Source organism: Tupaia chinensis, unplaced genomic scaffold (assembly GCF_000334495.1).
Source record: "Tupaia chinensis unplaced genomic scaffold, TupChi_1.0 Scaffold000168_1, whole genome shotgun sequence".
NCBI classification, from domain to species: Eukaryota; Metazoa; Chordata; class Mammalia; order Scandentia; family Tupaiidae; genus Tupaia; species Tupaia belangeri.
In genome coordinates, this window is record NW_006159643.1 from 814,433 (window position 1) to 838,863 (window position 24,431).

At 36.5% G+C, this 24,431-nt stretch overlaps 1 long non-coding RNA gene and 1 pseudogene across 1 annotated transcript in view; one reads left to right on the forward strand and one right to left on the reverse strand.

The window, feature by feature from the left end:
* Positions 1–1,214: 1,214 nt before the first annotated feature.
* LOC102472649 (peptidyl-prolyl cis-trans isomerase A pseudogene) lies at positions 1,215–1,734 on the forward strand (annotated as a pseudogene).
* An 11,522-nt stretch (positions 1,735–13,256) lies between these two features.
* Positions 13,257–24,431, reverse strand: part of LOC102472367 (uncharacterized) — a 46,334-nt gene continuing 35,159 nt past the window's right edge. The window contains exon 4 of the long non-coding RNA XR_334206.2: positions 13,257–13,305. This is a non-coding gene — a long non-coding RNA (uncharacterized LOC102472367). The remainder of the gene's footprint in view (positions 13,306–24,431) is intronic.

Here is a 24,431-nt window from a genome sequence, read left to right on the forward strand (position 1 = left end):
GAACATTGCTTGTCAAATGGGAATCTGTATTTTTTAAAATAAGTTGAATACTGTCAGGCACAGTACCTAAGCATGTATGATGCTATTAGCAATTGGATTTCCATTATTCTTACTGAATGGCAGATAACAAAGGAATGCAAACAGATAAGTTTTGGCCCATTCACTTGCTCTTTAAAATCTTGTTTCAAAATACTCTGCAAACTGCAAACAGGAAGATAAATGGAGAAAAATATAAAATAAGAAATCAGATATAGAAGGATCTTTGATAAAGTCAACTCTGCTAAGCTGTAGTACTACATTGGTCTCTGCTTACTTAAGAGTGTCTACTCTGGGGGACCAGCAGTTAGAGTAATGGCTTTGTTGCTGGACTCCCATGTAGTTGACCACGGTTCGTGTCCCAGGCCCAGTGGCTTAAAATTCACGCCAGGTGCATGTGTGTGTGTGCCCAAGATCCCAAGAGGAGAATGGAGGAGAAGGGATTGCGACGTGACCATCCCCCCTGGGGGGGGGTGATTTCTCGCTTTCTGTCTCTCTGTCTGTCTCTGTCTGTCTGGCGAGTACACATGCCCTATGACAAAATTCTCTAAAAAAAAAAAAAAAAGTATCTACTCTGGGCATAGGGTCCTGACTACAAATGTTAAATGGAAACAACAGATTTAGGTATTTCACCTAATTAAAATTTTAGAGGATTTGTTGGCAAAAGCACCCGCTCAAAAGAGTAAAACTTCTGTGAAGGTTTAGCTAACAATTACAAGGGTACATAGCAAATTACAAACCAAGTAATAGGAATAAACATTCATAGTAAGTTCCATATAACAATCCCACTTCATTGGACTTCAACTGAGTAATGAAGTAAGACTCTTTATCCTCCTTCTTGAAGTATAGTTTTCAAAAGTATAAACATGGTTCTTAAGCAAGTATAAAATCATTAACATGTGTACATGATTTTTTATTGAACCAGTGAGAAATCAGTAAGATGTTATAATAGGTTCAAAGAGTAGTTAAGAAGCTGGAGTAAATAAAGGGAGCGTAAAGAAATGTTAGGATCAAATTTCTAGATTTGATGTAATCTGGTAATGACCAATAGGCCGTAAATTTCTGGAGTTATGTATTCTAGCAGGAGCTACCACCAACTTCACCTGACAAAATTTCTGAGTTAACAATTGACCTACTGGGTTTGCAGATGCTGCTGCCTGAGTCTCTTGCCCTCAACCATGGTCAACCCTACTCGTGTTCTTCGACATCGCTGTTGATAGTGAGCCTTTGGGCTGCATCTTCTTCGAGCTGTTTGTAGACAAAATTTCAAAGACAGCAGGAAACTCTCATATTTTGAGCACTGGAGAGAAAGGATTTGGTTATAAGGGTTCCTATTTTCACAGAATTATTCCAGAGTTTATGTGCCAGGGTGGCAACTTCACACACCATAATGGTACTGGTGGCAAGTCTCTATGGTGAGAAATTTGATGATGAGAACTTCATCCTGAAACATACAGGTCCTGACATCTTGTCCATGGCAAATGCTGGACCCAACACAAATGGTTCTCAGTTTTTCATCATCACTGCCAAGACTGAGTGTTTGGATGGCAGGCATGTGGTCTTTGGCAAGGTGAAAGAGGGCATGAATACTGCAGAAGTCATGAAGCTCTTTGGGTCCCAAAATGGCAAGACCAGCAAGAAAATCACCATTGCTGACTGTGGACAACTGTAATGGATTTGACTTGTTTTCTCTTAACCACCAGGCATTCTTTCTGCAGCTCAGGAGAGCACCCTCCAACCCATCTACCCGCTATATCCTGTAACCTGTGCTCTCACTGCAGTTCTTTAGGTTTCATATTTTCCTTATTCCCCTCCAAATCTAACTGAATTTCAAAGTTAAGTTTATGATTATAAAATAGAAATTAAGTAACAACAAAATTGACCTACTGGGACCAGCGGTTAGTGTAATGGCTATGTCGCTGGACTCCCACGTAGTCGACTGCGGTTCGCATCCTGGACCCGGTGGCTTAAAACTCACGCCCGGTGCGTGTGCGTGCGTGCCCAAGATCCCGAGAGGAGAATGGAGGAGAAGGGATTGCAGCATGGCCATCCCCCTGGGGGGTGATTTCTCGCTTTCTTTCTCTCTGCCTCTCTCTGTCTGGCGAGCACACGCACTCTATAGCAAAATCCTCTAAAAACACAAAATTGACCTACTAAGTTTGGACCTTTAATCATAGGCATTGAGAACTAAGTACATTCCCAACACAATCCTTACTACTATATCATAGTGTAAGTCATGTTTTAGTTTGTTTATTTTTGTTTTGTTTTGACTATTTCCAAGTTTTGGGTTTTTTTTTTTTAACATGTTCTTTCATTATTTTGCTTCTATAAGACCACAATCTAAGTGGGCCCAAACAGGTCCATATATCAAGATGAATATTCTAATTAGCCAAGAGTTCTCATTCTCTCTGCCTTCTATTTAATAGCTATTGAAAGTATATAACCCAGCTACATAGTTTTCAACTTAAAATGCCAGATTTAAGCTTCAAAAGGAAAATCTGTGAGACAATTATTTTGAAGTCTATTTATAAAGCAAAATTAAGAGCTAGCAAGAACAGACTTGCCTTGTTTCCATATACATTCACAATTAAGAATTCCCAGATAGGGCTGGACCCATAGCTTAGTGGTTAAGGGACCTGGATCCCACATGGCCAGTCATGATTTTAATCTCTGCCGCAACAGCTTGGGTGCACATGTGCATGTCCAAAAATCTTAATAAGATGAATCTAAGATCTGAATCCAGATTCCTGAAAGGACTATAGCTTTTTCCCTCTAGTTATTACATTTTTTATGACTCCTCAATAAATTGAGGAGAAGGAATTACAGTATGACCATGCCCATGGGGAGTGTGTGTGTGCTTTTTTCCTCTTTCTCCACTGCAGTCTCTGATGAGCACACATGCAGAAGTAAATAAATAAATAAGAAGAAGGAAAGAAAATTCCCAAACTAAGCTCAATTCTCAAATTTATATAATTTTATTAAACAATATCTTCTGCAAATTAAGGGAAATTACGTAAAAAATATTGATAGCAGATATCTCTGAGTGATGAGAGGATAGGTAATATTTATTTCTTTCTGTATATATGCTACATACATTTCCAAGTTTTGTTTTCTAAAATAAAGTATTACTATAAAATCAGAAAATTAATCATTATTAAAAAATGTAATGACTGGAGGGAAAAAGCTATAGTCCTTTCAGGAATCTGGGTTCAGATCTTAGATTCTCCATCAGTTGTTTAGTATTTGCATTTTTTTCTGTTAATATTGAGTCATTGGAAAAAGTCATGATACATTTTTGCATAGAAAAAGAGAAAAATACATCGTGACTTTTCCTACGACCCAGTAATTTAATGATTTCATCCTCTGTAGCATCGAAGCTGCTGCCTCAGAGACTGAAATTCTAAGATGATTTTGATACTCTGATCACTCCCACTGAGACACAGTAGAAAAATTCGGGTTTGGGATAAAAGGGAAGAAAGTCAAAGGGAAGAAGAATTTTAACAATTGTATATGTTTACTTTCCTGGTCAGTTACATACATATATGTAAACAAACACATAAACATGTACATAAGGATATATGCACACACACTGCCCTCATCTCACTTTCTATTACTTTTTATAATGGATACATTTTGATTATTGCTAATGATACCCAGCTGTGCTAATTCCTTGGGCTCTTTACCCATGTTTTCTTTCTCAGATCTAATTTCTCTTGCTATTTAAATAGTCTTTCAAATGAGGCCATTCTGACAGACCCTTATCTAGCATATGGTTGGAAAATATCCAATGGGTACAGGATGCTTAGCCAGATAATTCAGATACCACAGATGTGACCTCTGTTTAAATGACCTAAAATGGACTCCAGGGCCTAGATGCTGAAAGCATGTTAAGAGACCAAGTCAGAAGTCACATTTAATGAGAAAGTACATTAGCCCCCAACTTAGTCATATATGAACAAGAATATGTTCAGAATTATTAGAGACTTCTTAGGAAGGCTAACTTTACATATTTATCTCTTTTTAGAGTTAGAAATTAGAAACCATGTAGTCCAGCTATGGTTTTTTTTTTTTTTCACACTTGAAAAAATAGACCCAGAGAGGCTAAGTATTTCACAGGAAACCATCATGCCCCTTGATACCTTGAATCTGATGTGAGTCTTGGTTTTAAGCAACAAACACTGCCCTTGATAACCTAAGTAGAAAGAAATGTACTGGACAACTTTGCAGTACTCACAGAAGTAAAGTAAAGCCTTGTGTGCTAAAATCAGAAAGGACAAAACACCAGCAGCTTTGTTAGTCTCAGGAACAGGAATTGTCCAACTTTTATTTTTCTTTGAGAGATTTTTGCTATAGGGTACATGTGCTCGCCAGAGACACGGAGGGACAGAAAGCAAGAAATCACCCCCTGGGGAGGTGGCCACACTGCAGTCCCTTCTCATCCAGTCACCTCTCTGGATTTTGGGCATGCATACACACGCCAAGTATGAGTTTTAAGCCACTGGGTCTGGGACTCGAACCCTGGGAGTCTAGCCATGTAATCGCTACTCCACCTACTGGCCCCAGGAATTGTAAACCTGTTTTGACAGAGCTTAGTGTTATATTAGGAAAATAACCAAGGGCCAGCATAGTAGTGTAGTGCTTAACACTGTGTAGTGGGAACTGGATGTCACATGACTGAATGTAGTTCAAATGCCAGTCCTGGCTTGTACACACTGCGTGCGAATGCACATGTGCCCAGGATCCTGATAAGCTAAGAAAAAAGAGGAAAAAGGATTGTGGTGTGACCAGGCCCCATGGGTGGAGGGAGGAGTTTTCTCTCTCTCTTCTCTGCATGCGTGAATATGTACATATATATGCTCTCTGACATTTAAAAAAGAAAGAAAAGCCAAGATTATTAACAAAAATTTATGAAATTACTTTGAAGCATAATCTTTGAAGGTAGGCTGAGTTCAGTTTGAAGCCCAGCTTTATCATTTACTTTTAACCTTTAACATTAATCATGAGCTATGTTTACATTTATTATAGGTAAAATATTTTGGCCCAAAATACATTAATGACCATTGGTATGCTAGAGCCAATTTCCAGGTGCTCACAAAAGAGCTCCATACACAGTGCTATCACATTGATTGCTCCAAATGGACCATGATAGGGGTATTTCTACCACAAAAACGGGCGAGTACTCTTAACCAGAACTTCTCACATATCCCTGGGTTGGCTGTTAAACATTTACCAGAATACCACTGCCTAAGTGTATGATTCTAAACCACATGTTTCCCCCAGTTTTAAGACCCACATTGCCTACTAAAGGTCTTCTAAGTGCCCTACAATAATTTGAAATTCATCTAAACCATCTCCTCCTCCAGCCCTATATTCTGTATTTCCACTGATGGAATAACACATCCCTCCCCAGAATGTGCAAATTAAAAGCCTAGAAATTGTTTCTTTACATCTCCCTCACTTTCAATTTGTCTAATACACTCATCACATAAACATTCTGTCAGTTTTATTTCCTAACAATTTCTATTATTACTCCCTGAGCCCATACTTTTTTCTTCTTTGCCTGGGATATTACATGAACCTCCTGATCACTCCCCCTGAAGTTCAACTCTACACCATCTCTAGAGTTAGCTTTCTAAAACGCAAACCTGACTTTGCTGCTCCTCTAAAAGCCCTAGATCCCACATTGTCTATAGGATAATACCTAAGCTCCTTAACTATTCAAAGCACTTGGTCGTCCACTTATCATTCTCTGCCCGAGAGTTTACAGTTCACACACTATTCACAGTGCTGCTTTGTGCTCTGGGAATGATTTTCCTTCAGTACACAATCATAACCCTATGTATTGAGCAAATGGGGTAATCTATGAATACACATTCTTTTAAGATAAAATGTCAAAATAATTACATATACCTACTCGAATATGTCAAAGCTTAAAATGTGTTCAAATCTGAAATAGGTCTTTAGTATTTCTAGCAATATCTTCCACTATACAAAAATGTTACTAATATAATTTGTAGATTGAAAAAGTGACAGCCAATTCTTCCCATTTTATAAACACACCTTTTTTTTTATGTGATTTTACAGATTCTCCCATTAACAGGTAAAGTTTATTTTTCAACCTTTTGAAGTTAGACTTGGCCACATCTCTTTCTTTGGCTAATGAGACAGTAGAAAACAAGAAGCAGGCAAATTCTTGAAGGTGCTTACACATTAAGGCAAGCTCTGCAGTTGCTCTTGAGAGCCCCGTGAACCCACTATGTGAAAGCCCAGATTAATGTTGGATAATGAGAGACGCGTGGCCAGGACAGCTCTGTTACCCCATTTGACATCTATACTTTCCAGCCCCATCCAAACCAAAAGACCTAGAAATCAGCTGAGCTGGCCTGGACCACAAAAATTTCCAGCCAATCTACAAAATCATGGAAAACAATAAATGTTATTTTAAGCCACTGAATTTGGGGTAATTTGTTACGGAGCTAAAGCTGATTCCTGAATAATGCTGGCTTTTCTCAAAAAGTCTTTTATGGTTGTTTCATTGAAACCTAAAATAACAAATTAGGATAATTTCTGAAAGTTATTAATGTAAGTCAATTTTCAATAATAAGTAATGAATTTTCCCTATGAGCAAAATTTCATGGAAAATGAGTTATATACATATGCAGAGGTTTTGTTTTTCTTTTTGCTGTAGGGTATGTGCACTCATCAGACACACACAGACACATACACACACACACACACACACACACACACACACACACATACACGGGGGGGGGGGAGGTAGGGGGGGTGGTGGGTGGGTGTTAATGAGAAATCGCCTCCCCAGAGCGGCTGGCCACACTACAATTCCTTCTCTTCTCTTCCCCTCTTAGGAGTTCTGGGCATGCACACACATCTGCGTGGCGTGATTTTCAAGCTGCTAGGTCGGGACTCAAACTGCAGTTAGCCATGTGGCATCCAGCCACATTAACCTCTATGTCACTTGCTGGCCCCAAAGTTTCAATTGACAAACACTGTATTATCAGCACTTATCAAATATTTAAATGATTTTTCTATACTAAACACTAAGGTATGTCTCTTATATACAAATATAAATGTAATATATTACTTAACATAAATGAACCTAAATTTTCCAAGTGAAATAAGCATCTAAACAGATAAATTATTTTTTAAATAAATGAATAGGAAAAGAACTAAATAATTTCAATTTGGGCTAGCAGATGGTGTAGTGGTTAAGGTACTAGACTCCCTCATGGCCAACTGCAGTTCAAGTCCTGGGCGCAGCAGCTTGAAACTCACATTGGGCACACAAGCATGCATGCCCATAATCCCAAGAGGAGAATGGAGAAGGAACTGTGGTATGGCCCTTCTCTATGGGATGTGATTTCTCATTTTCTGTCTCTGTCTCTTTCTGTCTTTCCAGCAAGTTAATGCACCCCACAGCAAAAAATATCTCAAAAATGTTTAAAGAAATTAATTCAGTATTAATCTCCAAATGGTAAAATTCTGATAATTTTTACAGCCATGTGGGAGTCCAGTGCCTTTAATCACCATGCCACCTGCCAGCCCCTATTTTTAAATTCATGATGGTAAGTAAGAGAGAAAGAAAATTACCCCCTAAAAGGATCTGGTCATCTCATGATCTACTTCAGCCTGATTAGGATTATGTATTTTATAATCTGCTTTTTTAAATTTGGTATAATATCAATATCTCTTAATGTCATTAAGTATTCTGCCATAAAATTATTTTCAAGGATGTATAATATTCCATTACATGAATATGCTGTATTTTACTTATAGAATCATTATGTTTTGATGGATAATGATTTTTTTTAATAACAGAGGGCACATGTATGAGAGAGAGACAGAGAGACAGAGAGATTCCCCCCAATGAGACCAGATCACACTTCAATCTTTTTCCCCCCAATTCTCCATCCTGTTAATATCCTGGGCATGTCTGGCATGTCTGGCATGCTTTCCAAGTTACTGATATGGGAGTTGAATCCTAGCTGTTCATGATGGGATCTGGCTTCCTCCACACAGTGCTTAACCGCTTGTTACTGGGCTGGCCTGCAGGTTTCCTCAGTACTGTTGTTACAATGTGCCTGTGCCACCAAATCCATGTGCACATACATGATCATTTACCTGGGACAGATTTACAAAGTGGAGTTACTGAGTTGAAGTGGTGAGTACTTTTAAGACTTCTATAGCCATTGTGAAATGATCTTTGTGTCCATACCCATTTCATTAAACCTTAATTAACAATGATTGCAGCAACAAAACATATATGTGCATATATGTGTGTGTGTGTATACATAAATATATATGTGTACCAAATATACACCTATATAGTATACATTTGAAATTTTTTATACTAATTCGTTAAATAAAAATCATGGTTAAGCTGCATTTCTTTGCTTACTAGTGACTTTAAACATTTCATATACTGGTTAGCTGAATTTATATATTTTGTGAACCACTTGCTAGTGTATTTTACCCAGTTTTCTTTGGAGTTTTTGTCTCTTTACCATTGATTTGTTAGTGTTCTTTGAAAGTTAAGGATATGACTCTTTAAATCACATACATTAAAAATACTTTCACAAATTATTCTTAATTTTAACAGATAATTTATAATGCAACTTAGTTTTTAAATGGAAATATTAACAATGTTATGTTAGGAACATATAAGATAAATTATTTCCACATAGTATTTTCACAAGGGTTTTTGTTATTGTTTTTTTAAGTTTGTTATCGGGTGCCTGCATTTACCAGAGTGACAGGGAGAGATGGAGAGAGGGAAAGTGAGAAATCACCTCCTGGAGGGATGGTCACGCTGCAATACCTTCTCCTCCATTCTCCTCTTGGACACGTGCCTGGCACACTCTTTTCAAGACACCAGGTTTGCAACTCAAACCGTACAATTGGCCATGTGGGATCCAACTGCCTTAACTTCCATGTTACCTACTTGCCCTCCACAAGAGTTTTTTTAAATATTACATTATGATAGGAAAAAAGAGACATATTGGAAAACATCAAACATACTCTGGAACTCAACCTACTTTTTCCAGACTCTACTCCTGTCATTTCCTCAGATACTTTCTCTTCATCATCCTTTACAACTCAGCGCTAAGTCCTTCAGATCAGTTTCATTTGTTTGTTTATTTAAATTAATACATTTGGGGGCCAGCCAGTGATGTGGTGGTGAAGATGGCTGGATTCCACATGGTCAACGGTGCAGTATAAATCCTGACCCTGTGGCTTGAGAAACACATGGGTCTATGTGCACATGTGCCCACATTCCCAAAAGAAGGGAGAGATGGAGGAGAGGGGATCACAGTGTGTCCATTCCCCATGGAAGATGCTTTCCTGCTTTCACGTTCTCTCTGTCTCAGGTGAGCAAATGCACTCTCTGGCAAATTTTTGAAAAATAGCTTTTATTTCTTTTAGCAGTTTTAGATTTGCAGAAAGAGATGAGTTCATTCATACCCTCTCTCCCCTCTGCCTCTTGGCTTGGAAAGCTTGGGATAAACCTGACTGCTTTCACTTTGCTTGCTACATTACCTTGCATAATGTACTTAATTTCTATCGATCAGGATATCTATGCTGCAGGGTTATTGTGAGAATTAAATATTGTAATATGTATAAAGGGTTGAGTACGGTAAACACTCAACAAACACTAACAAAATTAGTAGTAAGAGGGGCAAGTGAATAGAATTCTTGCTAATAATAGAGGCTAGTTTTAATGCAAAGGTCCTGCGGTAAGATCACATGTTAAGTTCACAGAACTGAGGTAAAAACATTAGGACCAGAGCAGAGATTTCATGAGGGAGAATGGGGGGAGGGAGTTAGTAAGCTGATACTGACATAAAAAATACTATTATACACAGAAACTCCAAGAAATTACGGGAAAATGAAATTAAAGTACAAGTTGTTTTGGGTGCAAAAAAAAATCTAAGTCTATGTATAGTTTTTTCATAGTACACATTTTCTATGAGCATTTTGAATACCACTCATACTAAAGATTTAGATTTTATTCTATAGTTTAAGGGTAGCCTTTGAAAAATTCTGAGTGCAAGGTAATCCTCTAATTGAATTATAAAAGGTATGTTTTATTTTCTCAGGGATAGATTCATAATGACATCTTCCTTTATCATGGATACTTTAAAGGATCTGCTACTTCCCTAAGAGTTATTTTATCATTCCTTGAAGGTCAATATATTTTATGTGGGCATATCTATCTGTTTATTAGTGAAAATACTAGAAAAATTGGATTTGAGATCTCTACATGAAACCCTTAAAAATATCTTTTCCTTATATAGAATATTATCTATTTTCATGTGTAACCAGGGTCAAATGCTATAGATTTAGATTCATAGCATAAACAAGAGGATAACAAGGACAAAAGTGAGAAATGATAGCCTGAATGGATAAACTATAAAAATTATGTTTTAGATAAAGCTTAACTGTGGTCATACTTTTGTTTAATTTGGGTTAACTTCTAATTTGTAAAATAACTATAACAAAAGATTTGGGGTGGCTAGCTAAATAGTCAATATAACTTCATGCTTTGCAATCAGTTATAAAAATTACAGAATGAACAGACTATGCTTCAGTTCTCTGACTGACATCTAACTCAGTCATGGCATATGCACAACTGTGGCATTACAATCTATATAACTTAACTGTCTTGATTACGTACAATAGTCAAAAGAAAACATGTAATGTTAAATAGCAATACCCTAACCTACTCCTGACGTATTGCTCAAAATCACTTTAATGCTATACAGATTGTTCACTATTAAAAAAATTGCAAAATCCCTCCCAGTTAGTTTTCATTATTATCAAACTGCTATTTGATAATTGTTAAAACACTGAAGACCAGAAACAAAGAACTACAGTTGTCCTAGCCCACACATTTGAGCCTATCTCAGCGTTCACTGATCTTTTATCTCTCCTGTACATCATTTTAAAGTAACCACAGTGATCAATGTCTAAGTACCTAAATACGGATTTTCATGTTTGAGGGAAGACTTAGGTTTTCTTTTAGACTTCATTCATTTTGTAAAAAAAGATTGTATCATTTCTAGGTCTTTTTATTCTTCCTTTACATAAAGTTACAATAGAAATACAAGGATAAAGGAAAGAGGGTATCTTGCCTTAAAAAGGTGCTGACAATGGAAAGATTTGAAGATCTGATCGTATGATAGTAGGGAAGACAAGTGTAGATTCCAGAGACTGTACAGGAGCGGAGTAGATGGCAGAGGGTAGGTGGGAGGGGCAAAGGAAAAAACAAACAAAAGAATGTAAAATTATCTTTTGAAAATGATGTATAAGGTAATATCCTTGATTCAACTGTCATGCACTACATGCATTCTTTGAAAAATCATATTGTGTACTATAGAGATGTACAATGATGAAATATAAATTAAAAAAAAAATGAAAACCAATATCTTGACCTCCATGCTCAGACTTTTCTGGCAATAATTTACCCTGGGTTCTGATATCACAATAAAGTCCACCATTTCTAATAGTCTCAGCCATCTGTTCCAGCCTAAATTCCCAAATAGCCCTTCTCTCAATGTTAGATATGTGTGCATGTGCAATTTCTTCCTCACCACAATCCTCACTCTTCACCAAAGAGACACATTTCGCAAAGTCCCTGTTACTGCTTGAGAGCCAGCTCAAGTGTCTCCTGTTCTATTACACCTTCACAGGAGATCTCCACTTTCTCACCATGTCATAACAGCGTGTTAAAGTATTTTTGTCCCTTATCAAGCTAAGCATGTTTATCTTTATCATCGTAATACCTGAGAAAATGTGGGTGCAAGGGAGGTGATTAGTAAATACGGCTTGTTTATTTATGCCTTGCCTTCTTTCAAAAAGAACCGAGTATTCTCATAATGATGCATATAGTGCAATAAGAGTTTTTAAAAAGCGAAGGAAAAATGTTTAATTTAACAGATTGACTAATTACAGATCTCAAAAAAAATTTGTGTTCAGGAATTTGGGAGTGGTATGTTATACCAATTTTAGACTCAAGAAAAATTAAGATTTAAGAAAAAAGCCTTCTTTGAAATTTTAAGCCTACATATGCTATGTAAAACATAAAAAGGCTTATTTAGAGTTAAAAAATCACTAAAGAAATAAGTCTTTTGATAACTGTAGATGTTTGTTCTATGCTAGAACCACCAGTCTCAATTTTTGCCGTTGTGACTATGCAGTTGAATCATATGTCTAGTAACACCTAAAACAATTTTCTACACTCATGAACAAAGTCATTGGTCAATGCGAAGGCACAAATAATTTCCTAAGAGATAACTTAAAACAGAAAAAAGCAATAAAGGGCAAATGACTACAAAGGAAAAAAAATTGATAACACAATTTGCATAGAAAAAAATCAGTCTCAGAGAGGCTACCACAATTGAATACAAAATGAAGCACTAAGTTCCCTGGTAGCCAGGGAAAACAAAGAAAAACATAGGTTGGGGTGTGAAAATCCTATAAAATAATTAAAGAAAGTGCATGCTAATCAAAATAAACACTTTCAGAGCTCTGAGAAGGATTCATCTCTTCATAATGTTGGTGATACTTTCCTTAGAAGCAATAATGACTTCAGAGATGCTCTTCCTTTGCCCATTTCTTATGTTGGTTTGATTTCTCCTTCAGTTTCACTCCATGATCTCTCAATCTTCCATATTTTTTAAGTTTATATATTTATGCTATGATTGAAAGAGATACAAGATACAAATGCACACATACATACTGGCCTCAGCTAAATATCCCTTCTCATGCCATCATACAGCTCGAGCAGCTCTCTGTCCTAAGATTTACAGATGCTCTATGGAGATGAATAAGGGGAAATCGACCATGGCTTATGGCATTAATTCTTGTCATGTTCTTCATAGTAGACCTTAGGTTCTTTGGCTCTGCAATGGATAGATTGGGATGGGGTCCATAAAGATCCCTTCTAGTTCAATTATTATGCAATGATTGATGGCTTACTAGTGTGTTAAAAGAGTTGAGATTATTGAAGTAGCAGTAAGGAAACTAACAGGGAAATAATAACACCAAGACAAAAGAAGAATCCCACATGGTTGACAGTGTGGTTCAAGTCATGGACCCAGCTGCTTGAGAAATAAACATGTACATGCAAGCCCCAAATCCCCAAATGAGGGAGAGATGGAAAAGATTGTAGCGTGACCATCTCCCATAGGGGGTAATTCTTACTTTCTTCTTTTGTGTCTATCTTGTTCTGGCTAGCATACACGTCCACTGTCAAAAAAAAAAAAAAAAAAAGGACATTAATCCTGACTTATCTCACCTAAGGACATATTAAGATTTTGCATGCTGTAATTATTAAATTAGCTCATTATTTAAAGTGCCTAGCACAGTGCTTATCAGTTCTTTATTCCTTTCTTATTCTCTGCCTGGTAGGATTGACCAAAAGATAAAGAAGTAGATAAGGGATCACATAAAAAGCACAAAGAATCCCTACTAAATAGGAGGGAAGACATTAGGAAAAGTAGAGATTTGGGCTGGCCCCATAGCCTAATGGTTATGGAAGCCAGATCCCACATGGCCAAATGTGGTTCAGCTGATGTCCTTGATAGCTTTAAGAACGTGCTAGGTAGGGCCAGCAGGTGCACGAGGTGCTGGACTCTTACATGGCTGACCACGGTTTGAGTCCTGGACCTGGTGGCTTGCTTTCTTACTTTCCCGCTCTCTCTCTGTTTGGTTATATTAAAAAATAATAATAATAAAATAAAGTTGTAAAAAAACAAATATGCTAGACGTGTGCATGTGTGTGTTCATGCACATGTGCATGCACATACACATCCTCCAAATCCCAACAAGATGGAAAAATAGAGGAGAAAGGATTGTGGCATAATCGCACGCTATTAAGGCTGTCTTTTTCCTCTCTCTCTCTTTCCAGTGAATGTATGCACCCTCTGGCAATTAAAAAAGTAAAGATTAAACATATATAAAATGTATTATTTATTAATGATAACATCTTACATTTTTACAGTACTCTATATCAAAATATTTTTGTTATAATCATGAAATATATCTATATATATTCTTTAATTGTCAATACCTTCAATTATTATATCTCCTAAAAAATACTCCATTGGCCTGTCAAAAGACAAGTGGATGGATCATATTTTATAAGGATAATTTCTAACACTGCCATGGGAATAAACTAATATGCTAGGTTAAACAACTTTCAGAATGAGAGTTAGTAATAGAAAGTGAAAGGAAATAGCAAACTATCAATATTTTCTACTTTGCGGAAAACACAAAAATAGTCAAACTATTTCCAAGTTTTAATTTAACTTTAAATTAGAGTAAATATAAAATAAACTATTGTTAATTAATTGAATCTATTTTGTAGTAGCAAACTTCCTAATTTAGATGCACTTAAAATTTTTAGATTAAAAATTTTACACTATTTTTTCAGCTTTTTTTCTTTATAAATATATATGTGCGGAAGATGGCATGGTGGTTAAAGGCACTGGACTCCCACATGGCTGACCGTGGTTTGAGTTCCAGATCTGGAGGCTTGCTTTCTCACTTTCCACCTCTCTCTCTGTCTCTCTCTCTCGTGCGTGTTCTGTCCCTCTCTGGTGAAATTTAAATAAACAAATAAATAAAATAAAGTTAAAAATAAAATAGTTCTTTAAAATAAATTAATTAATAAATATATATTTGCAGCAGGTATGAATATTTTATGCACATGAAATGACAAAAATAACTTAAATCCTATCGTCAAGTCTAGTCCAGTTGATAAAAACACATGGCAAAATAGAGGAAAATCCAAGTCTTTTAAAACACAATTACAGGACCAGCAGCTGGCATAATGGCTATGTCACTGGACACCCATGTAGTCGACCACGGTTCGAGTCCCGGACCCGGTGGCTTAAACTCGCACCAGGCACATGTGTGCGCATGCCCAAGATCCTGAGAGGAGAATGGAAGAGAAGGGATTGCGGCATGGCCATCACCCTTGGGGGGTGATTTCTCGCTTTCTGTCTCTCTGTCTCTCTTTTCCTGGCAAGTGCACACACCTTACAGCGAAAACCTCTCCAAATAAATAAATAAATAAATAATTATAAATAAAAATAAAAATAAACACAATTACAAAAAAGAAATTAAGATATTTTCAATTGGTTTTGGATAACTTATTTTTAGGAAAATTAAAGGAATATTTGTTTAGGTTTAAATTGTTCTCTCTGACTGAGATTTATTTCGTAATATAGCAATGGTTAATTTACTTGACATTTATAATCTTAAAACATTATTTTCTAGACATTTCATTAAAGTACATGTAAATTATACTGAAAGAAACAGGAAGTTGACTGTAATTTTAAATGCAGTTTATTAGCAGAAGATATCAAAAAATGAGAATATCTATTTATAGCTAGCAAAGAGAAGTTAAACAGAACACAAATACATTTATCTTTAATGCTGAACATCATAGTCTGATTTTAAATGTAAAAATACAGTGTAATAAACTTTAAAAAATATATAGCTAAGATTTGACATTCATTTTTAACTTTCTAATCCCTTAAATCATAACATAATCTTATTCACAGATAAAATAACAAAAATACAAACATATTTCACCTTATCCCTCTCTTCACATTTTTAACACAGAATACAAAGAAAATGGAATCTGCTTTAGGTGAGTCTTGTGAGGAAATGCTTGAGCACCTCTGGGCTCCCACTGGCTATTGTGATGAACGTTATTCATCTGATCAGTCAAAATTGGGCTGACATGGAGTCACGTGTTACTAGTAGACAGGGAAGACTTGATCATGTGTATGCGTACTATGCCACCTTGGTGCCTTTTCCACTTCCTGGATTTATATTGTGGGTATGATAAGAAAGCCAGGGTCTGTGTCTTTTTCTCACCTGTAGAAGAAGTCTTGTCTTTTTCTCACTGTTTTCAGCCATCGTAGGGCTATATATTTTTAAACCTTGATTGTATTCTAGATTAAAATTTTGCTTTTTATTTCATTTCCTAAATTAGATCAGTTATTTATAGATGTTATAACATTTTAAAAACCATAAACATTAAAATATACTAATATATTTTGCTTTATAATTTATAAACAGTAAATCTCTGTGTAGTAATTCAATATTTAAAAAACGTAATTTATTATACTAGAAGATATCACATATTTCACAAAAGAGCAGATCTATATTTTTCCCCAGAACTTTAATGTTATCCGTGTGTCATAAAATTACTATACGATACTAAATTATAAAAAAGTAAAATCCCACCTCATTTGTAAACAAATATGCACTGTACTTTTGAAAACTGAAAGTGTAGTTACCAAAAATAATTCTATTACTACTTACTTTGACTACTTCAAAAAATAGAAAAGTGATTTTTTCCTCTTTATGAGCCCCTTGAAATCAGAAATGATACCTTTCTCATTTTTTATCTCTAATGCCAGTCACTATGCCTGTTACTTATTAAATGGTTTCTCTATAAATGGATGAAGAACTAGGATAGATGGAATGGATAGATGGGATGGATGGGTGAACAGCATAGAGGGGCAGATGGATAGGGTGATGGAATGGATAAGCAGAAAAATAAAACCAATGTAAGCTAGTGTCGAATAAGTAGGATAGACAGATCAATTCAATGGATGGATAGAATGAATTAATGGGATGAATGGATAGCTGAATATTTTAAAAACCTTTAGGATCTAATGAGTCAAGATACATAAACACTACAATGTGTCAGTTAATTCAATACACATTTATTATTCACTTTTAGATGCCTAATGTGTAAAACATAATTAGCTTACAGTGATTTAGGGAACACAGGAAGATAAAATAAAAGTAAAAATACAGTAAGTACTAGAACAGACGTAAGCATCAAGTTCTACAGGAACAACAGAAGACTAGACAAGGCTTTTAAAAACATAGTGATGGATCTATCTTAGCAAAGATGACTTCTTTTTTAGAGAGAGAGAGAGAGAGAGATTTTTACTATAGGGCATGTGTGCTCACTTGAGACAGAGAGAAAGTGAGAAATCACCCCCCAGGGTCGATGGTCATGCTGCAATCTCTTCTCCTTCAGTCTCCTCCTAGCATTTTGGGCATTCATGCACTTGCACCTGGTGTGAGTTTCAAGACACTAGATCCAGGACTTGCACCACAGTGGGAGCCCAGTATCTTAACCACTATGCCATCTGCTGACCCCGTGAAGATGACTTTTAACAGACTGACCAGAGACCAATTACATGAGGCCACTGCAGTGGCTCTTTGGGAAGAGCCCACTAGGTGAACAAAAGTGGTAGAGAAAGGAGAATTCCAAGATAAAACACTATGTATCAAGGTACAGAGATATAAAACTGCAAACTGTGGCCAAGAAATTGCAAGTAGTTCGGTATGGCCTGAATTTATAATAAAAGAACTCATTAAGTTATTTATTTTGATGCTATTGCTTCATTTATTTCTTAGGGTTTAATATTAATACAACGTGGTCTCAATTCTTGCTACACAACTTGACTGTTTTATCTTTTCTTCTTCAGCTTTATCTTGACATCTTTTTTAAAAGTTTATTTATTTATTTCTTCCATGAGAGAGAAAGAAACAGAGACACAGCATAGAGAAAGAGAATCAGAGAGAGAGATACCCCCAATAGGGTACTCACACTGAAACATATAGCCAACCTCAGCTAGCCCTTATAATAGGTGTAGACCAGAATGTCGAGGAAGATCGCAGGGTATGAACCGCAGACCTTACCATGTTGGTCCAGTAGTGTTATAGTCGTGCCACTATCTGGCCTCTATCTTGACTTCTGAATGTGTAGACTCCTTCTACTATTAATAGCCATATCCTGCTTACAGTTAAGGACAAAAAAACCTTGATAAAAAGCTAAGAACCAATACGATTACAGTTAGAATATTAGAAGGAAGTGGATAGTGTTGTAGAATCACTTGCAGAGTTCAGTATTTTCCTAAGATTTTATATTGCATTGAATTAACTCAAGATATTTTATATAAACAATAGGATATCAAATAATGCCTAGGAAATAAGAAGAAATTGCAGTAATAGTAATAGTATATACTAGTTGCTAAACAATGTCTTATTTAATCTTTACAATTCTATGAGATAGATACTATTAGCATTTTATAAGAAGAAACGAAACCCTAGGTTGAAAAGCTTTTGCACACTCACACACATAATTGTTAGAATCAAGACTCAAATCTACGTCTACCTGATCTTAATTCTCCTAAAAACAATTTATTTCTTAAATTCAGAGGCTTGGATAATCATGGGAAAAAGGATGGAATGACAAGAACCATGATGGATTAGGGCAAGTACTAAAAAAAAGTCTCATTATTAGGAACAATTTAGACTTGAATTTGACAAAGAAGGATACAATATTGTATTACATAGGATAGATTATGAAAATAAAATCAATAGCAAGGAATTTTATATAAGCTATTCTTCTTGATGTCAGTGGAATTAATGATGAAAAACAGGCTCAGTCACAGTGGAAAGAAATAGGTTGATATTTGGGAACAATTGTTCTTTATATTTAAAACAACTACCATTTTTAAAGGAAACCGTACAATGGTAAAAATACTACATTACATGAATTGAAGTTTTTGTTGTTATTTTTTCTAATATTCCTTTAACATACATTAAAATGTACTAAATTTTTTGTTTTAATTTTTCCCATATTTGAGTCAGAATGTTTAAAGGGGGAAATGTGCATTCCAGGGACCAGTGGGGGGGGGGTAGGGGAAATGAGAGATCCCAAAGGAAGTAAAACATAGGTAAAAGAGTCCAGAAAAATAAAAAGAAAGAAAGAAAGAAAGAAAGAAAGAAAGAAAGAAAGAAAGAAAGGGAGAGAGAGAGAGAGAGAAAGGAAGGAAGGAAGGAAGGAAGGAAGGAAGGAAGGAAGGAAGGAAGGAAGGAAGGAAGGAAGGAAGGAAGAGAGAGAGAGAGAGAGAGAAAGAAAAAGAACTGCTAAAGTCTTTAATCTCCATGAATAAGTGACAGGGAAGTAAGTAGTGAAACTGTGTCTCCTTCTACTAATTAAAGAGGTTTGAAAGAGAGAATATGAAAAGGTATAAATTTGCCTGTCGGGACCAGCAGTTAGCGTATGCTATGTCGCTGGACTCCCACGTAGTCGACCGTGTTTCGTGTCCTGGACCTGGTGGCTTAAAACTCTACATAATCAAACTCCAGAGATGAATAGCTTTCTTACACATTACTAATAATATGTTGTTTAATAAATTCTTTCCCTTTTTTTAGAGATTTCTTTGCTATAGGGTACATGTGCTTGCTGGAGACACAGCGAGAGAAAGTGAGATATCACCCCTCCCAGGGGGCATGGTCATGCCACAATCCCTTCTCCATTCTCCTTTCAGGATTTTGGGCATGCAAGCCCATGCACCTGGTGTGAGTTTCAAGTCACTGGGTCTAGGATTCAAACTGCTGTGGGTCGTGTGGAAGTCCACCACTTGATGGACCCATAAATTCTTTTTAATTCATTCTTGAGGTCTCTATCTGGAGAGTGGCTATAAATCCTCGCCCTGCCCTGAACAGAGCTCCAGAGGAAGCGTTTGTGGGTGTTTACAGTGCCTTTCACAGGTTACTTTCTCTGGGCAGGTGGCCTAAATGTTCAATCCATGACTATGTGTCCCTCTCACAGGAAACTCATTTATACTTTTGGCTCTTGTCTGATCTGAGTCAACTTTATTCTTACTAAGATAACCACTCCCCAAGAGAGTCCTAACCAGGAAAGAAGTTAGTCATGTCAATTAGATGAGACAAAGGAGCAGCATAACCAAACATATGGAATAACAGAAGTGGTTTTGTTATTTAGACATCTCAGAGAGAGTGGTATGGCACATTTTACAGATCCAATGGGAAGGAGACAGTCATTCAGGATGGCAGGAGCCATCCAGCAACTATGTACTGAACCAGCAGGTGGGGAGCAAGAGAAAGAGAAAAGGACCTATGGGACTGAGGCCTTTCCTGGGGTCTGGCACTTTACCCAAACATGTTTCTAATGAGCAAATCTAATCAGTAGAAAGAAAGTTGGCACAAATTCCTTAGGGTTGCAATGTGACTAAGAGGTGGCCACTCTGGTATATCTGTTCAGATCATGTGGGGTGTAGAAGTTAGTGGAATTACTCAAGTAGGTTGTATCTAGTTGTACCACAGGAAGGAGGTCACTAAAAGGCAGTGTTACAAGGCAGATATCTGGATTGATCATGTTGAAGAACTGGGAGGTAAAGAATTGGAAACTAGTCAAGGATGACTAAACCCTGCTTTTGGTATGAGAAAGTTCAACTTATATTTAAAATGGATGCCAAGGTAATGTACAATTATAGTAATTCACTATGAGTGTTTTAAAAATAGTATGAATTGGGGCCAGCAGTTAGCGTAATGGTTATGTCACTGGACTCCCACGTAGTCAACCGCAGTTCGAGTCCCAGACCTGGTGGCTTAAACTCACACCAGGCGCATGTGCCTGCGTGCCCAAGATCCTAAGAGAAGAATGGAGGAGAAGGGATTGTGGCATGGCCATCCCCCCTGGGGGGTGATTTCTCACTTTCGGTCTCTCTATCTCTCTCTGTCTGACAAGCGCACGCACCCTATAGCAAAAACCTCTCCAAAAAAAAAAAAAAGTATGAATTAAATATCTCAGTCATGGAAGCAATACGAACTGTAAAATATTGAGGAGTAAATGAGACAAGAAGTTTACAAAACCTATGTGAAAAGTTAGAACTTATACAAACACACAAAACACTGAACTTAATAAAGACATAACATGTTCCTGGATAAGAAGACTCAATATTATACATCAAAGCAATTCTGATTCAAATATCCTCAGGATTTTTTAAATATATCTTGATTAGCTTCTTCCAAAGTTTTCATTGAATAAAATAATGTATGTAAACATTAAGTTTTGGGTAGCTCCATAGCTCAGTAAATAAGGGAGTCAGATCTCACATGGCTGACCACAGTTCAAATTCCAGCACCAGACACTTGGTAAACATGCCAGTCACGTGTGCATACATGCCCCAAATTCTGTAGCTACAGAGGAATGGAGGAAAAAAGATTACAGCATGGCTACACCCTGTTAGGGGGTGCTTTCTCTCTCTCTCTTTCTGGTGGGTACATACAGCCTCTAGTAATATAAAAAAAGGAAAAAAGTATTACATTTTAAAAAGTATAATAATAAAGGTGGGCATTTATTCTACTGAAAATCAAAACATAATAAACAACTAAAATAAAGAGCAAGATATTGATTAGCCTAGAAAGACATAAATCAAGGAAAATAATAGTTTAAGGGGACAAATGTGAAGTACATTTGTATAATTCTAGGTAATTCCTCAGCAGAATTGGACCTCAGTTGTATAGAGCAGCAACCCATTTATTCACACAGTTTTAATTGGCTTTCTTCCCTTTCCATTTATTAATTCGCTCTTATTTGATTTTCTTCCCTTTCGCATCTCCTTTTATCCACTCCTTCTCTTGTTCTTCCTATACTTACTTCCTAATTATAATACTCATACTTGGGCCAGGAAGTGGCATAGTGGTTAAGGCACTGGAATTCCATGTGGCTGATCACTATTTGAGTCCCAGACTGGCAACTTGAAACTCATGCCGGGTGCATGTGCATGCGTGCCCAAAATCTGGACAGAAGAATGGAGGAGAAGGGATTGCAGTGTGGCCATCCCACTGGGGGGTGAGTTGTTACTTTCTGTCTGTCTCTTCAGTGAATGCACATGCCTTATAGCAAAAATCTCAAAAAAAAAAAAAAAAAGAAAGAAAAAACCTCATACTCAACTGATTTTCTTAGTCTGCTTTTGAGAGAATCAAAAGTAAGATAAAAGGTATTTAAGTTTTTCCTTTACATGCTTCTGTGTAATATTAATTTTTCACAATGACATACATATGTAGGGCTTATGCCATTCAAAAATATAATTAAAATTATTATTCTGACCAAGTCAGACCAGTGACTTTGAAATATTGTTTTAGAGTTTTATAAATGATAATTGATATCTTCATGAACTTTCAAGTATCTCAAAATTTATATTTAGAGTCCTTAAAAACATTTCCAGCTTATTCTGATTTTATTCTTTCACATTCTTTCACAGAGACTAATAATGTGGAATCATAGAAAAAGATCCCTAAAATGGACTTTTACAAGTTTATAAATTTATAAAAATCTGTCATTTAAAAATCTGCTCTCAAAAAAAAAAAAAACCACTTAATGAAATTTATCTTTCCCCTACCTGAAAGTGATTTAAGGTCCATAAATTATAATACTGTAACAAAAGGACATTTAGAAACATTATCTCTGAATAACATGTAAGTGTTAACTACCAAACATAATATGGGAAAGCATGCAGAGCTGAATAGATCATTAATGGAATGAGAGAAGGCTCAGCAACTGAGTTCAGGAAATGCCATTTATTTCTACCTTAAACCAAGACCTGCTCTTCAAACAGGAAGCAGGAAGCTGAGTATCTAGGGAACATAAGCTGAAAGAGAAAGAGGTGGTCTAGGAGGGATATGCTACTATGCAAAACAGTTGGAATTAGAAATCAGTCAAGGTGTTCCATGGGCAATAGAAAAAAAAAACATTTGGGGGACTAATACAATCCACATGCACGGCCATTGCTTGAATAAACCACACAAGCCCCAGTAGGTCAGTGAACGCATAAGATAGTAGAAAAGGAATATTGATTAAATGATACACAACATAACCTCAAAATAAGGGAATTAGGAGCAAGACAGAGGAAGATCTTTCAGTAAACACCCATATAAAAATCAGAAACTGACAATAGATTTTTACAAAATGACCACAGTAGAAGGGAAAAAAAAGGAGGAAAAGGATAAAGAGAATAAGGAGCCTAAAATGAGCTGTGGCAGGCATTCTCTATAACTAAGAATTATTCACAGACCGGCAGATGGTGTAATGGATACATTGCGGGACTCCCACATACTTGCCTGCATTTCGAGTCTCAGACCCAGCTACTTAAAACTCATGCTGAGTGTGTGTGTATGTGTGTGTGTTTATGCCCAAAATCCTGAGAGGAGGATGGAGGAGAGGGGTTGAGACATGGCCATCCCTTTGTGTGTGGCGGGGGGAGGAAGGAGTTGGTGGTGATCTCTCACTTTGTCTTTCTGGCACATGCACCCTATAGCAAAAAATTTCTCTCTAAAAAAAAGAAAAAATATTCAGCCTAAACCTGTTCGGTAGTCAAAAGGAATAAATGTAGCCAGAACAATGTGAAATCATAAATATACAGTAATCAATGTTTTCATATTCTTCCAAGTTTCACTGGATAAGGAAGCAGTAATTAAAACCAGAACCACACAGTGCACTAGAAGTACAAATTATTCCTTCATGAATGTGATTTCTGTTGTTCTCAATCTATCTTCATAATGTTCCAAATCAAAATTGTCTTTTGGTCACTAGTGATGGGTATTTAAAAGACCAGAAATCAATAGATAAATTGTAGTCGAGATTCTAGTACTCAGGACACCAGATACACATACTCGGTAAGAAACATACAACATGGAAAGGGAATTTAGACCACATGCGAAGAAAAGGAAGGAGTTTGGAAACAGTGGGAAAGGATTCTGCATCTACCTGCTCACTTAACAGTATCATATGCCTATTAGTACAGAGTAGTAAGTGAAGGATCCTTTCTCCACCAGAAAATAGAAACAAACCTTCAATTCTGTTGATGTATATACTTAAAGTAAAATAATTTTGAAAATGGGTGAAAGCTTAGCATAATATATTCTGGCACCTTTCAAGAGACCTCTTGAAAAATCATAATCAGCAGCTTCAAGGTCAGAGCAAGATGACATACAGCCCAAAAGAAAGATTTTGGAGACTAGCTAGTTTCTTAATTATCTATTTGCTGCGTAACAAACTTACTAGTTAAAAACAACTATTTTATTTGCTCATAATTCTATGGGTCAGAAATTCTTGAATGTTGAACGGTTCATCTGCTTATGTCATGTAGGGTCACTCACGCAGATCCTATTATCTGGAGGTCACTAGGAATGAATGGTCCGAGATGGTTTTACTAAAAGTTCAGGTATTTCTGAGGGCATTGGCCTGTTGTCTGTCTCTACCTGGTCTCTCAAGGACTAGGGTGTCTTCATGCAGTGAAGGCAGTATTCCATGAGGACAACAAAATTTTCAAGGCTTTCTGATGCCTAGGCGCTAAAGTCCTACAAGTTTACTTCCACTGTATTCTATTAGTAAAACAAATCACAAGGCCAGCACAGATACGAGGGAATGGTGGAAGTATTTCCCTTCTTGATGAGAGCAGTAGAAAGGTCACCGTTGCAAAGAAACACTTGTACACAAGTGGGAGGAACTGTTGTAACTAATC